This window comes from Dromaius novaehollandiae, unplaced genomic scaffold (assembly GCF_036370855.1).
Source record: "Dromaius novaehollandiae isolate bDroNov1 unplaced genomic scaffold, bDroNov1.hap1 HAP1_SCAFFOLD_63, whole genome shotgun sequence".
In the NCBI taxonomy this organism is placed as follows: Eukaryota; Metazoa; Chordata; class Aves; order Casuariiformes; family Dromaiidae; genus Dromaius; species Dromaius novaehollandiae.
The window spans coordinates 129232-142531 of record NW_026991442.1 but is presented as its reverse complement, the minus strand read 5'-3'; positions in this window follow the sequence as shown (position 1 = coordinate 142531).

Genomic DNA, 13300 nt, shown 5'->3' with positions numbered 1-13300 from the left:
CAATTCACACGTCGGTGCCTTCTTAACTTATGCCCCAAGCCTAACGTCCAATCCTATCCCTTAAAAGGCTTCCACTCTAATTCTATCTAATCCACAACTTATCAGTGCACTTATAGTCTATCCATAACTTATCAGTGCAGTTATATTCTATCTATAACTTATCCTATATTCTATCTATATCTTATCAGCCTATATTCTATCTATATCTCATCAATGCAATAAGCCTCTGCAAATCAACAGCGATCCTGCACAAGGCAGACAAACACCGCCGAAAATACCCCAAGATGGGTTCATCTCAACTGGCTCCCAGCCCTCACCTGGCATCCCGAGGAACACACCAACAGGTCGAATCAGTCGTACAGGTATCCAGTGAAGTCCGTTACCTGTGGAAACACAAGCGTAACCTTTCCCCCACGTTATTAGATCCACCGGTTCACTCCACTGACCTGTCTCCAGGTCCCTGTAGCGATCTCGAGGTTGTTCTCGCCCTGTAGGACATGAGAGATGCTTATTAACTGCACTCTGGTCCGTATATCGGTTTAAGAAGTTAAGAACATACAGAGCCTTCCAGAGTTGCTCTTGTGGGGAAGCGCCAGGGCTATTTCCCCTTTTTTGTTTCTCAAGCTTTTCTTTCAGGGTACGATGGGTACGTTCCACTATTGCCTGGCCAGTTGGGGAATGGGGAATTCCGGTCACATGAGTGACCCCCCAAGCTTGAAGAAATGCCCGTGTTCGTTGTGCCGTGTATGCGGGACCATTGTCAGTCTTAATTTGAGCAGGAACCCCCATTACGGCGAAACAGGCAAGCCAGTGATGACAAACATCACGGCTCTTCTCCCCAACATGGGCAGTAGCGACAGCGTAATGGGAAAAGGTATCTACAGAGACGTGAACATACTTCAGTCTTCCAAACGAGGGATAATGGGTAACACTATCTGTGTAGAACCCTTGACATGCAGTTGAAGTCCTGCTTGGCCAGTGCGATAGAGATACTAGCCGGATCTTGCGCCAAAAGGCTTTGCAAACGATGGCGCCCTTTCTGAATAAGCAGCACCATCATCTCTATCCCAGTGGTCACGGTCCTCGAGAAAGCATGTGCTAGAAACACCCACTCCAGAATTCTTAAGGGATCAATGTCACCTGAAACCCATTGGCATAAGAGAGCGTAAGGTTGAAAGACACTATAAATCAGAATCAGGCGAACTGGAAACATTGGAGAGATGCGATGAATCTGTCGATTTTGAATAGCTGCGGACACCCGTTGTAGGGCGTGCAGTGCTTCAGGAGTTAATGTTCGGGATGATGCTAAGTCTGACTCTCCCTTTAGCAGAGCAAAGAGAGGGGCTAGATCCTGTGTGGTAATGCCAAGATAAGGTCGCACCCAGTTAATGGTGCCAAGTAGTTTCTGCAAGTCATTTAGGGTTTTAGTATCAGATGCTAGCCGCAAAGGCTGCGGCAGAATAGCAGTGTCTGTAATTTTCCACCCTAAATACTTCCAAGGCGCTTGCACTTGGACCTTTTCCTCGGCTATACACAGACCATTAGCACTCAAAGATTTCCGCAACTCTTTGACTACCGTTTGAACAGCATCCCTCGAGGATGCGGAGATCAAAATATCATCCACATAGTGATAAATTAAAGCATTGGGATATGCTCTGCGAATAGGGAGGATAGCTCGAGCCACAAACATTTGGCATATTGTCGGACTACTTAGCATCCCCTGAGGCAATACCGTCCAGTGAAAGCAAAGTGTAGACTCCTGATTGTTGATCGCTGGAACCGTAAATGCAAATCATGGTGCATCTGCTGGATGTAACGGTATAGTGAAAAAACAACCCTTAAGATCAATAACAACAAGAGGCCATGATTCAGGTAACATTGCTGGTGGCGGGATCCCAGGTTGGAGTGTCCCCATAGGTTAACCCTCGGCGATAGCTTGAAATCAGTTCATGGTGTAAGCTGACTGGAGGCCGTAATCCTCAACCGAGTTCCTGACTCCTTTCACCGCCTCATAAGGCAGCTGCTCCCATGCAGTGGGTTGCCCTGCCTGCTATCGCCCCGGGAGGGCGTGGAGAATGTCCGAGTCTCCGCTTCGCAGCGCCTCCTGGCGGCAAAGCTCTAGCGCACCACAGCACTGCGCTAGCGCTGGCGTCGGGCCAACAGCTCTTCCCCAGGAAGCCGGGACGGCGGAGGGGGGCTGCGGGCGGTCCGCGTTCGTGGGCAGCCCCGCCTCTTGAGGGGAGGGCGGTCCCGGGGGGCGGTGCCAGGCGGGGGGTGGTTCCGGAGGGGCCGTGGGCTGGACACAGCAGTGCGTAGTAGGGGGTGGATGAAAGTCCGCCTCCTGGTCCAGATCATTCGACCCTGAATTAAATGAGTCGTCACACTCGGAGTCCGGTCCGGGTATTATCGAGGACCTTACGGTGCTCTCACCGGCCGTTGCTGCGTAGGGCAAAAGTTCAGCCGCGTTTACTGCTTGCAAGCAGAGGAGGGCGGAAAAGACCTGTTGCCAAGTCACTAAAAGTTTCTTCGCCTTATCATCCCTCTGCCGCCGCAGCTCGTCCCCAATTTGTTCCCACACCGCAACGCTTAGCGTTCCCTCCTGCGGGAACCAGGGACAGTTATCCCGAGTCCACACTAACAGAGTCATTAGCGAATGCTGGGCAACATTCTGAAACCCATGAGTCTTTAAGACTTTCTGTAATACTTCCATATAACTTCTCTGATCCCTTGTAAGAGATTGCCCCATAGTTCCCAGCTGCTCACCTGCCGTTCCGTGGTGGTGATGGGAGCGCTCAACTATCAACCGTCCTGACGTTCAGCTGGGCTATGCCACCGGATTTATTGGTTCTGTCTTTCCTGCTTCATTCTTCAGTACTTCCATTCTGAAGTTCCTTGACTCTATTTTTCAGGCTTCTGTTTTTGGATTCGGGCGCCATTTGTGGCATACGACGACACGGACCTCAACAAGTATAGTGCAAAAAGCCTTTCTTGAAAACACAGTGGCTGGTTATATAGCCATCAGCTCAGCCACTCCTCCAAGTATCTTCTTGGCATTGTGGCGTCTTGTGATAGGTGGGTAAGGTGTCTTCTGATGCCTAGCAGGCGGGCAGGACAGGCCAGCAGGACAGGCCCACCGCAGCTGCTGACACGTAGGCAGGAAGGCACACCATGACTGCTGACACATAGGCAGGAAGACACATGATCAGTGGCAACTCACGTGCACACATTCGGGGCACAAATCATAGTTACCACTTCATTACTTTCTGCCTTAAAGATTCTCCGCTGTCTTACACAGCATCATTCAATCTTGGTCCCCAACACCCTGCACCCAAGCTTTTGCAACTCGGGAATCACTCAACATCACCTTGACAGGGTCAGTGCTTCTGCTAGAAAACCCGGGGGGCGGCTGGGCAGACTTAGCTCTGCTGCTCCACCACAGCCCACAAATCCCAAACCTACCAGAGGACAGGAAAAATGGAGGAAGCTCCCTGCCCTTCCTTTCTCTTTCCTGCCCTTCCCAAAGGTGATGTTGCCCTCATCACCAGGGCCGCCAACACTCACCCCTCTCTCGGAGAGACACGTCCAGGCCAATACCTTCTTGCCAGGACTACAAGCCGTCACTTAACTAAACCACAGGTGTCCCAGCTCTTCAAAGGACACAGTGCTATGGAAAATCATGCTCGCCAGCCACCATAACAGGGTCTGACCCTAGGTTCCCGCTGAGAAGTTCAGAGCCAAATCAGAGCAAATTCAATACAATTTAATGATGCATGTGCAGCAATTGCAGCTCGAGCTGGCTGCCTCCCAAGAGGCACCCCAAACAAAGAAATCCCTGGGCAATTATACCCTCACAAGCTAATCTCCCCACACCCCATGCAAAGCTTCAGACCAATCACCATATCTGGCTCTGGGGGCTTCGTGTTCTTCGGTGGCTCCCACTGCTGTCTCTAGGCAGCCTGGTTTGCCTTATCTTTATTGTGGCGGCTTCTGCTGATGGACTTAGCTTCCTCGTAAGCTTCCTTATCTTTCCACCTTGTACCGGCCTTAGGGCCCTTCCTTACTGGACTAGCTGACAGTTCCTCATGTTATCTGAATGCAGCCTAAGGCTTCAGCAAATTTAGCTACTCATGCTAAGCAAGGTTTATATAAGTTGTGCTAAGCTGTTACCTCTAGACAGTTCCAGCTCAATATTCTTTAACAGTCCTCCCTTTGTTTCTGGTAAGCATCCCTGCTAATCCTTTAGACAAGAGTTCTCAAAGGCTGTCAAGGCATACCATCACTTTCCATAATCTTATGTATAATATGATCATAAGTAATAGGCATAACATGGTTAAACTTAACACAACTACTCCTGGGTACAACACGTGAGTATGAATCCCTGTTGCAGTTGGTGATCATCCCAGAGGAGTTTCCCAACCATGATGTGCTCCGTCCTGCTTCACCCTTTCCAAGACGTCCTGTATCTCCTCTGTATCATGATGAGTGGTGATTAGAGCTTTTTGTCCATTGTTTCGGATGCATTCGAGCAGCTGACGCAGCTCATCACGTTGCGGTAGTTTCTTCACCAATGTAAGATTCATTCCGATGGGGGTAAGCAGTCAAGCTTGACTCAGTGTGTAATTAGATTGTAACAATGGATAAGATGTACCAGGAGCTGAAGAACTAAGTTACCAACGCAACTATTTGAGTGATTACATGTCTTTACAGCAATGTCCACTATGAATATAAGACTACAAAGGGTTCTCATACATACACAGCCTTTCCCAATATATACAAGTACAGTCTAACTTTAACAGCAAACTTGGAACATAGTATGACAGTATATGGCCTGTCCCATTTGGGTTTTAACTTGGATTTTCATAAAAATACTTTAACTAAAACTTCATCCCCAGGCTGTGTAACAGGCACTTGTATTTCAGGTGGTGGGGACTGATACCACTGAGCATATTTTTTAAGATTTTCAAACCTTTTTTGCATACTTAGATCACACTGACTTAGTCGTTCATTTCCGTCTAACAGGCTGCTCTTAGCTGGAATAGAAGTCCCTCGTATAGCTAAAGGTCTCCCACAGAGAATTTCAGCTGGTGGTAGTCCTGCGGGTTGTTGTGGAGCATTTCGTACGTCCCACAGAGCTAAGTTTAGGGCTTCTGGCCATGTTAGGCCACTGTGTGTGCATACCTTTGCGATTCTTTCGTCTAATGTCCTGTTCTTCTTTTTGCAGCCACGTATATTCCTGCACTGGCCCAGACTTTCTGTACTTGCCTAGCTACCGCCTCTGCTCCCCCATGAGTTTTCTCGTGAAACCACCTAGCTGTAGGAACTGCATTTTGGGGAGAGGCAGAATTGGTTTTCCCCTAATTGTCCATATTCCATCATCATCTGTCCACTGTTCCGGATGCGCTCTAGCAGTCGATGCAAACCATCCTGTTGTAGTAGTTTCCTTACCAGGGTGAGATTCATCCCAATGGGGGTAGGTAGTAAATTTTGAATTAATGTATAACTAGATTGTAACAATTGATAAGACGTGATAGGAGCTGAATAATTAAAATCACATCCCATGATTTTGGTAAAGTTAAAATTACAGATATTTGAATGATTACTTATATCTACTACAATGCCATCTATAACTACAAGACTGCAAAAGGTTCTCATACATACACATCCTCTCCCAATATATACAAGTATAGTTTCAGCTGTTTCATCAGGGTGTATTTCAAAATGACAAACATTTTGCTCAGCGTCAAGACAAATGTCTTGGGCTTTGATAGTATTACTTTCACAAATAAACCCTTGCTGTTCCTGTACAATACATGCGCTAACGTCCACAGTTTGCCATTTATTTCTATTTCGTTGGGCCCATACTCTATGTTCCAATGGATAGAGTATAGCTCCATTGTGATTTAATCCTAACGCAATGATTGGATATATTGTGTATGTTGAAGCATTACGTATTGTTAAAACAAAGGCTGTGGCCTTAGTGTTGATAGGATCATAAGTAAAATTGACCAGATACCACCAGGATTGGAATTCCTTTTCAAATTCAGTCGCATTATCCCAAATTACCTTTCGAATTTCAGTGGGTAAAGTGCCCTCTTCCCCTTCCCTTATAATCGCTGCTACCATAGATTGCATCCACAGTTGAGCTTGGATGCAACTGAGGGCCAGGGAAATATTAATTTGGGCTTCCCCAAGTGCATCCACTATCAATTGGTGATCTTTTTCATTCATTTTTTCCCACTGAGGTAATATCTCGGATGAAAGCCACTGGTTAGTTCCTAGTGCTAATAGAGAAGACCTCAATGGATGTTTTAATCTGTATAAGTCACTTGTTGTTGTGCTCAGTTTATTTACGAGTACTTCAGCATCTATACTGTTCAGGACTCCTAATCCTGTTCCTATGATACCAGTCACATCTCTCTTTGTTCGTTTTGGAGAGGTGAGGGTTCGCCTATGTAACCACGCCGTCCATCCCACATAGGATGTACCGAAGAATGGTGAACAGGTCGGTTTGATTGTAGAGATATTAATTTGCATTAATAGCTCTACTCGTTTGAGAGACCATGATGGATTAAATAATACTCGTTGTTGGCCTGTATTTCTAATCACATACGGTCCAATTTCAAAGATTTGTGGGGATAAGGTTTTCTTCCTCTTCATGGTAACAGAGTTATTTATATTGGTGAAAATAATTGTAGTCAGGGTAGGTATTGCTGTACTGGACTCAATAATGTCTATTTTAAATTTAAATGATAGTCCCACATTGTGGTGAGCCCACAGGCAAACTATAAGAACAGGCTGTTCTAAGGTAAAATTGTACCAACAATCCAGTTTTTCAGTGGCACAAATTTTCCTTTCTTTTTCGTTTGATTTGATTTTAGTGTGAGAGATTTGAGTCGCCTTCTCATGGGTGGACCCGTTGATCACTCGACACCCTATCTTTATTTCCTTTCCTGTCCTTCCCAGGAGTTGGGGAAGTTGGTTAGTATTATCCCAGCTCCATTCATTTTCTGAGTATACTTCAGTTCCATGCATGACCAGGGTTAAGAGGTTTAAGTTTTTAGCAGAATTTAATCCCATACTTCCAGTATACTTAACACAGGCCTGGGACCACGGCCACTCTGAGGTTCTTTGACCACAGGTTAGGGAAAGTAGTATTGCCAGGGTTTGAAACAGCAACATGAGCACGGCACTTCTGCCTGCCATCCTGCAGGGCGCAGTAAAGGAAAAGAGATTTGTGTTAGTGAGAGAGTCCGAACAGATTACCCTGGGGAAGTGGTGTATCCCATCGAGCTTTACGTGGTTGTCTTCATTGTTCTGCTGCAACCTCTGCTGTGCTTGCTTCTTGGACTGCCACTCGTTTCACGTGAGAGTGGTGAATCCAATTCTCTTTCCCTAGAATGTTAACAGCGTAGTAAGAACTTAACAATACAGTATAGGGTCCTTCCCATTTTGGTTCTAATTTTGTTTTTCGCGAGAATACCTTTATCAACACTTTATCTGCAGGCTGTATATCATGTGCCTGAATGTCTGACGGCACCGGCTGAAACCACTGAGCCTGATTTTGCAAAGTCTGAAACCGTTCTTGTAAGGCTAGTACATATTGTGTTACTCGTTCATCTCCATCTAATAGGCTGGTCTTAGCAGGGATATAAGTCCCTGGTATCGCTAAATGTCTCCCAAAAAGAATTTCTGCTGGTGTTAGTCCTATGGGTTGCCGTGGAGAATTTCGAACATCCCATAGAGCTAAGTTTAATGCCTCTGGCCATTTCAGGCTAGCATGTGTGCATATTCTTGCTATTTTCTCTTTTAATGTTCTATTCATTCTTTCTACTTGTCCTGAAGATTGTGGGTGATAAGGAGTATGTAGGTTTCTTTTTATTCCTAATGATTTATATAACTGATTGATTATGCTTGCTGTAAAATGGGCACCCCTATCTGAATCAGTGGTTTCTGGGACCCCATATCTGGGTATGATTTCTTTCAGTAAGGCTTTTACCACTCCCCCTGTGTCGGCCTTTCTTGTTGGGAAAGCTTCTACCCAGCCTGATAACTGATCTCCTGTCACTAACAAGTGTTTGTACCCATAGACAGATGGCATATCCGCATAATCTATTTGCAGCTTCTGGAAAGGGAAGTAAGCCCATGGTCGCCCCCCCTAAATCTGAGCTTGGCTTGTTATTTGAAAACTTCTGGCAGGTCGGGCAGCTATTCGTTATTCTTTTAGCAGCTGCATAAATTCCTGGAGCAGCCCATACTTTCTGTACCTGTTTAGCTATTGCCTCGGCTCCCCCGTGAGCTGTATCGTGAAACCACCTAGCTATAGTAATTAAATATTTTTTTGGTAGAATTGTTTTTTCCCCAATTGTCTATATTCCATCATCATTTTGTTTTGCTTCCCACTGCTCCCATTGTTTTTTCTCTTCCACTGAGCAGTCTTTTTCATACATAGTTTTGGGGTCTATTAAGTTTGGCCACTCACTTTGGTCCATCCTTGGAACTGCCCCCATACATTCTCTCAGAGGTTGTCGAGCTGCAGCCCTCGCAGCAGCGTCGGCTAAAGCATTTCCTCTGCTAATGTCTGTAGTGTCTTTAGTATGGGCTGGGCAGTGTATTACAGCAATTTCTTTGGGCAGTTGAACTGCTTCCAGCAAATTAGGAATTTCTTCTCCATTAGCTAATTTCTTTCCTGATGACGAAAAGAATCCTCGTTCTTTCCATAACATCCCTGTTGCATGACACACTCCAAATGCATATTTAGAGTCGGTATAGATATTTACCCACAAGCTCTTACCTATTTTTGCTGCTTGGGTCAATGCTATTAATTCTGCTCCTTGAGCACTTACTGATGGAGACAAAGGATTGGCCTCGAGTACCTCAAAGACGTTAGTGACAGCATAGCCGGAGTGACGTCTTCCGTCCAAATAATAGGATGATCCATCTGTAAACAGAACTAAGTCCGGGTTCTCCAAAGGTTCATCTTTAAGGTCCTCCTGGGGCTTGCTCGAGCTGACGACCACCTGCTCACAGGAACGATGTGGCTCTCCGTCCTCCGGTAGAGGCAATAGCATTGCTGGATTCAAAATATTGCATCTTTTTAAAGTCACATTATCTGCATGCAGTATTATCAGTTCATAGCGGTGAGCTCTCTGTGGGGATAGTGCTTGAGTTGCCTATTGTTTCATTAACAGTTCTACTTCATGTGGCACATACACAGTTAATGAGTGACCCAAAACTACAGGTGGTGTTTTTTCAATAAGAGCTGCAGTAGCTGCTATTGCTCTGATGCATCCTGGAGTGCCTTTAGCTACCTCATCTAGCTGCGTGGAGTAATAGGCCACTGGTCTACGGTGAGGGCCTAGTTTTTGGGTGAGTACCCCACTTGCTACTCCCTGTCGCTCATGGACAAATAATGCAAATAGTTTGCTGTAATCTGGTAACCCTAGAGCAGGGGCTGAAACCAACGCTTTTTTCACAGATGTAAAAGCTTTCTCCCTCTCTGGGCCCCAGGCCAAAGGCTCTATCTCCTCCTTTTTTGTTGCCTGTACCAGAGGTTTAGTAAATTCTGCTAACCCAGGAATCCACGGTCGGCAGAATCCTACAGCTCCTAAAAATCCCCTAAGCTGTTTTTTTGTTACAGGACGAGGCATATCAAGAATTGTCTTTACTCGTTCTGCATCAACTCACCTGTGTCCTTCTTTTAAGATAAAACCCAAATATTTTACCTCTCTTTGACACAGCTGGAGTTTAGACAGAGATGCTCGATGCCCTTTTTCTGCAAGAGCGTTACATAGAAAAACAATATCTTTTAAACATGTCTCATAATCTTTACTTGCTAATAACAAATTATCTGCATATTGTATTAATACAGAATGTCCTGGAAGTTCGATATCTGAGAGATCATTTTTAAGTATACGCGAAAAAATAGTCGGAGACCCAGTAAATCCCTGTGGCAGCCTCGTCCAAGTTAATTGTTGTCCCTTCCAAGTGAAAGCAAAGAGATCTTGGCTATCTTCAGCTATCGGTATACTAAAAAAGGCTGCTGTTAGGTCAATCACAGTAAAACAAGTTGCCCAATGGGGTATTTGTAGTAAAATGGTTGATGGGTCGGGGACTACTGGATGTGGAGCAACTGCATGTTGGTTTATAGCCCTTAAGTCTTGTACAAAGCGATACTCTGGATCACCATCAGCATCTTGCCTGTTCTTTTTAACTGGCAGAATTGGGGTGTTATACGGGGATTCACAGACTCTAAGGATACCCAGTTTCAGATAATGATCAATTTGTTTTTGGATACTCTTCTCTGCTTCCTTTGGGATAGGGTATTGTTTAACTGCAGGAGGCAATCCCCCCTTTGTTTTTATCGAGACTGGACTAGCTGATTTCAGTAGTCCCACATCCATCCCTGAAGAGCTCCATAATTTTTTAGAAACTGATTCTAAACCTGTTGGAATTTGCAGATTAGTTGACTCTGGTTCTGGTGTCTTAGCCAGAACACATGAACCCATAATTATTAGCTTTATCCCTTCCGGCTGTAAGCAGATCTGAGTATCCAAGGCTTGCAGAAGATCTCTCCCCAAAAGGCATATAGGTGTGTCTGTGGAAATTATAAAACGTCCCCACACTGTTTTACCCCCAATAGTGAGCAATAAGGGCTTAGATAACATTTGTTCGCCCTTTCCTGTCACTCCTTGCATCACTATTTTATCTGATGACTTGCATCCTTTAGGCTCAAAATTTAAAAGGGAAAGGGTGGCTCCAGTATCCACTAGAAAGGGAACTTCTAAACCGTCTATATTTGCCATTACGTGGCCCTCAAAATCCAAATCTACATCCCATACATTTACTCCAATTTCCACAGTATTTTCTGAGTCTCCTGTTTCCTGTCATTGTGGATTGACTGGGAATCGCCTGGTCTCCTCCTTAGTGTTTGATAGTCTCAAGCCGGTTCCTCTGTTCCTAACTACACAGGGCCTCACTGGGCATTCCCGCTGCCAGTGTCCTTGTTCCCCGCAATAATAACAAACATCATTAACTCCTGATTGTACAGCACGTTCACCTTGACTCCATCTATCTCTCCGGGCTCTTCCACGTCCCCTCCCCCTGGGTCCTTTAAATCCGTCTCTTAACACAGCTGCTAACACACTAACTTCCTCTCTTTTTTGCTGTCTCTTTTCTTTTGCCCTCTCCTCCTCTCGACTATTATACACAAATGTGGCTAAACGTAGTATTTCGTCCATCTGCTTTCCTGGCCAGTCAGGAACATGTTTGGAAAAATACTTTTTAATGTCCGGGGCTGCCTGGTCTACAAATGTAGAAATCATTAGCGGCCTGTTAGCCTCGGCTTCTGGGTCTAGTCCTCCCCCATACACTCTGACTTGCTTAATTAGCCTAGCAAAGAAAGCCGAGGGGTGTTCCTCTGCCTGTTGCTGACACTCCCTTACTTTAGACCAGTTTGCAGTCTTTTGTCCTGCCAAATGTATAGCTTCTTCTAAGCCCTCTCTGGCTAATTGCAACTGCCTGTAATCTGCATCTACATTATGATTCCACCCGGGGTCCACAGCTGGCCAGGCTGTTCGAGCAGCCCCGACACCCCTCTCTGCTGCCCAACGGCGGTTTGCATCCAAAATTGAGCACCTTTCATCTGGAGTGAACGCAGATTCAAGGAGCGTTTGTACATCTCCCCAGGTAGGGTCATACGCCCGCACAATTCCCCTTAGGATTTGTAACACTCTCCCTGGATCATCCCTAAGTCTGGGGAGCCCTTGACTCCTTATAATTCAATCTTGGGGTCTCCAGGGACGGTAGACTCGTGTAGTGGCGACCCGAGGTACCCCTTCCGGATCGGGTGGGGCCGCTCCTGGCACAGGAACGACTTCCAGAGGAGCTTGAAGGGCGGGGGCGGAAGGCAAGGGGGCGTATAGGGAAGCTGAAGCAGGGGGTGGCGCATGGGGTGGAATAACTGCCACAGGCGTTTCAGCAGCTGCGGTACTTACAGCATTCTGAGGAAAGAGTCTCTCTTTCCTAGGCGCCTCTTTTCGTCTAGCAAATGCCCAGTCGTCCCATACATACCAGTAATCCATTTGTCTGGGGAACCTATCCTCCAAATGATGACGCAGGAAAGTTAGCTCCTGGTAACCGAAGGCCCCCTGGGGCGGCCATCGCTCTGCCAGATTACCTTCCAACTTTTCTGGTTGTTGCTCAGAAATCAGCCGCTCAAGTCTGCCTGTAGTGCACTCCTACCCCTTGGGAGTTCTACTAAGCTCACTTGCCACCTGGAAATCCATATTGCTCCTGATGTTAGTGCTGACAAGTTAGCTGATCTTTCACTGCATGATTTGATGGTGAAAGGTATATCTGGTTTGGTAATGTCCATCTCTACCTCTAGATTGTTGTTCTGACTGTCTAGACCATCTCCCGGCACGCTGGGCAGGTGATGAATGAAAACAGCAGGTTTATTGGCCTAGCACGAATCTTAAGTTTACCTCTTTCTAGGATGAATACCAGTGATGCTCCGTCATCTTTCAAACACAGAGAAGTTGCAGATCAGTGGTGTCAGTAACACACCTCCTGATTTAGTTAAGCAGCTTCCCTATGGTAGTGGTATGTTTGTGTTCCTCAGCACTCCATGGTGTTAGTCTGAGGCACCCTCAGTTCCTCTGTTTCGCTCCCAAGGCAGTGAGGCATTGAGGCAAGCAGAGGAGGCTCCACAGCTGGCTGTCCAGAAAAGGGAACCCATAAGGCTGTGGAAAGCTATGTCCACACTTTGCCATGTGATGCTACACGAGGACTGCCATGTTAGGGACAAAGTAGATGCTGCAGTCAAACAAGACATGCTGTTTGAGGCCAGAGCCTTTCCAAGCCTGGGTTATCTTCCTGAAGCTGGACTTTAGCCCCGAGCAGGGCAATCTGTATTGCCTTGACTCCCATTAGAAGCTCATGTTTCTTCTAGCTCTCTCCTGGGGCACAGAACAGGCCATGAGGAGAGACCCTTTTCATTGGGTCTGAAAGCCCCATCCTGCACAAGCTCGAGTGACACCGCTCCGCTTTGAGCTCAGTTGCTGAGGAAGGTATGGGGAGAAGAAACCTCCACGCACACACTCTTCATGCCAACCTCACAGTCCCTCCTGCACTACTGCAGTTGCAGCTCTCGACTCCTCCCCTCTCTGGGGCAAAGGAGCAGGAAAGAGAGGGATTTTCCTTAACCACGAAGAATGTGGCTCCAGCAGAAGAATTATGTAATGACCCTTTAAACTGCCCCCAGAGCAGGGACTGAAACACATTCCCTGTCTCAGAGCTGTCC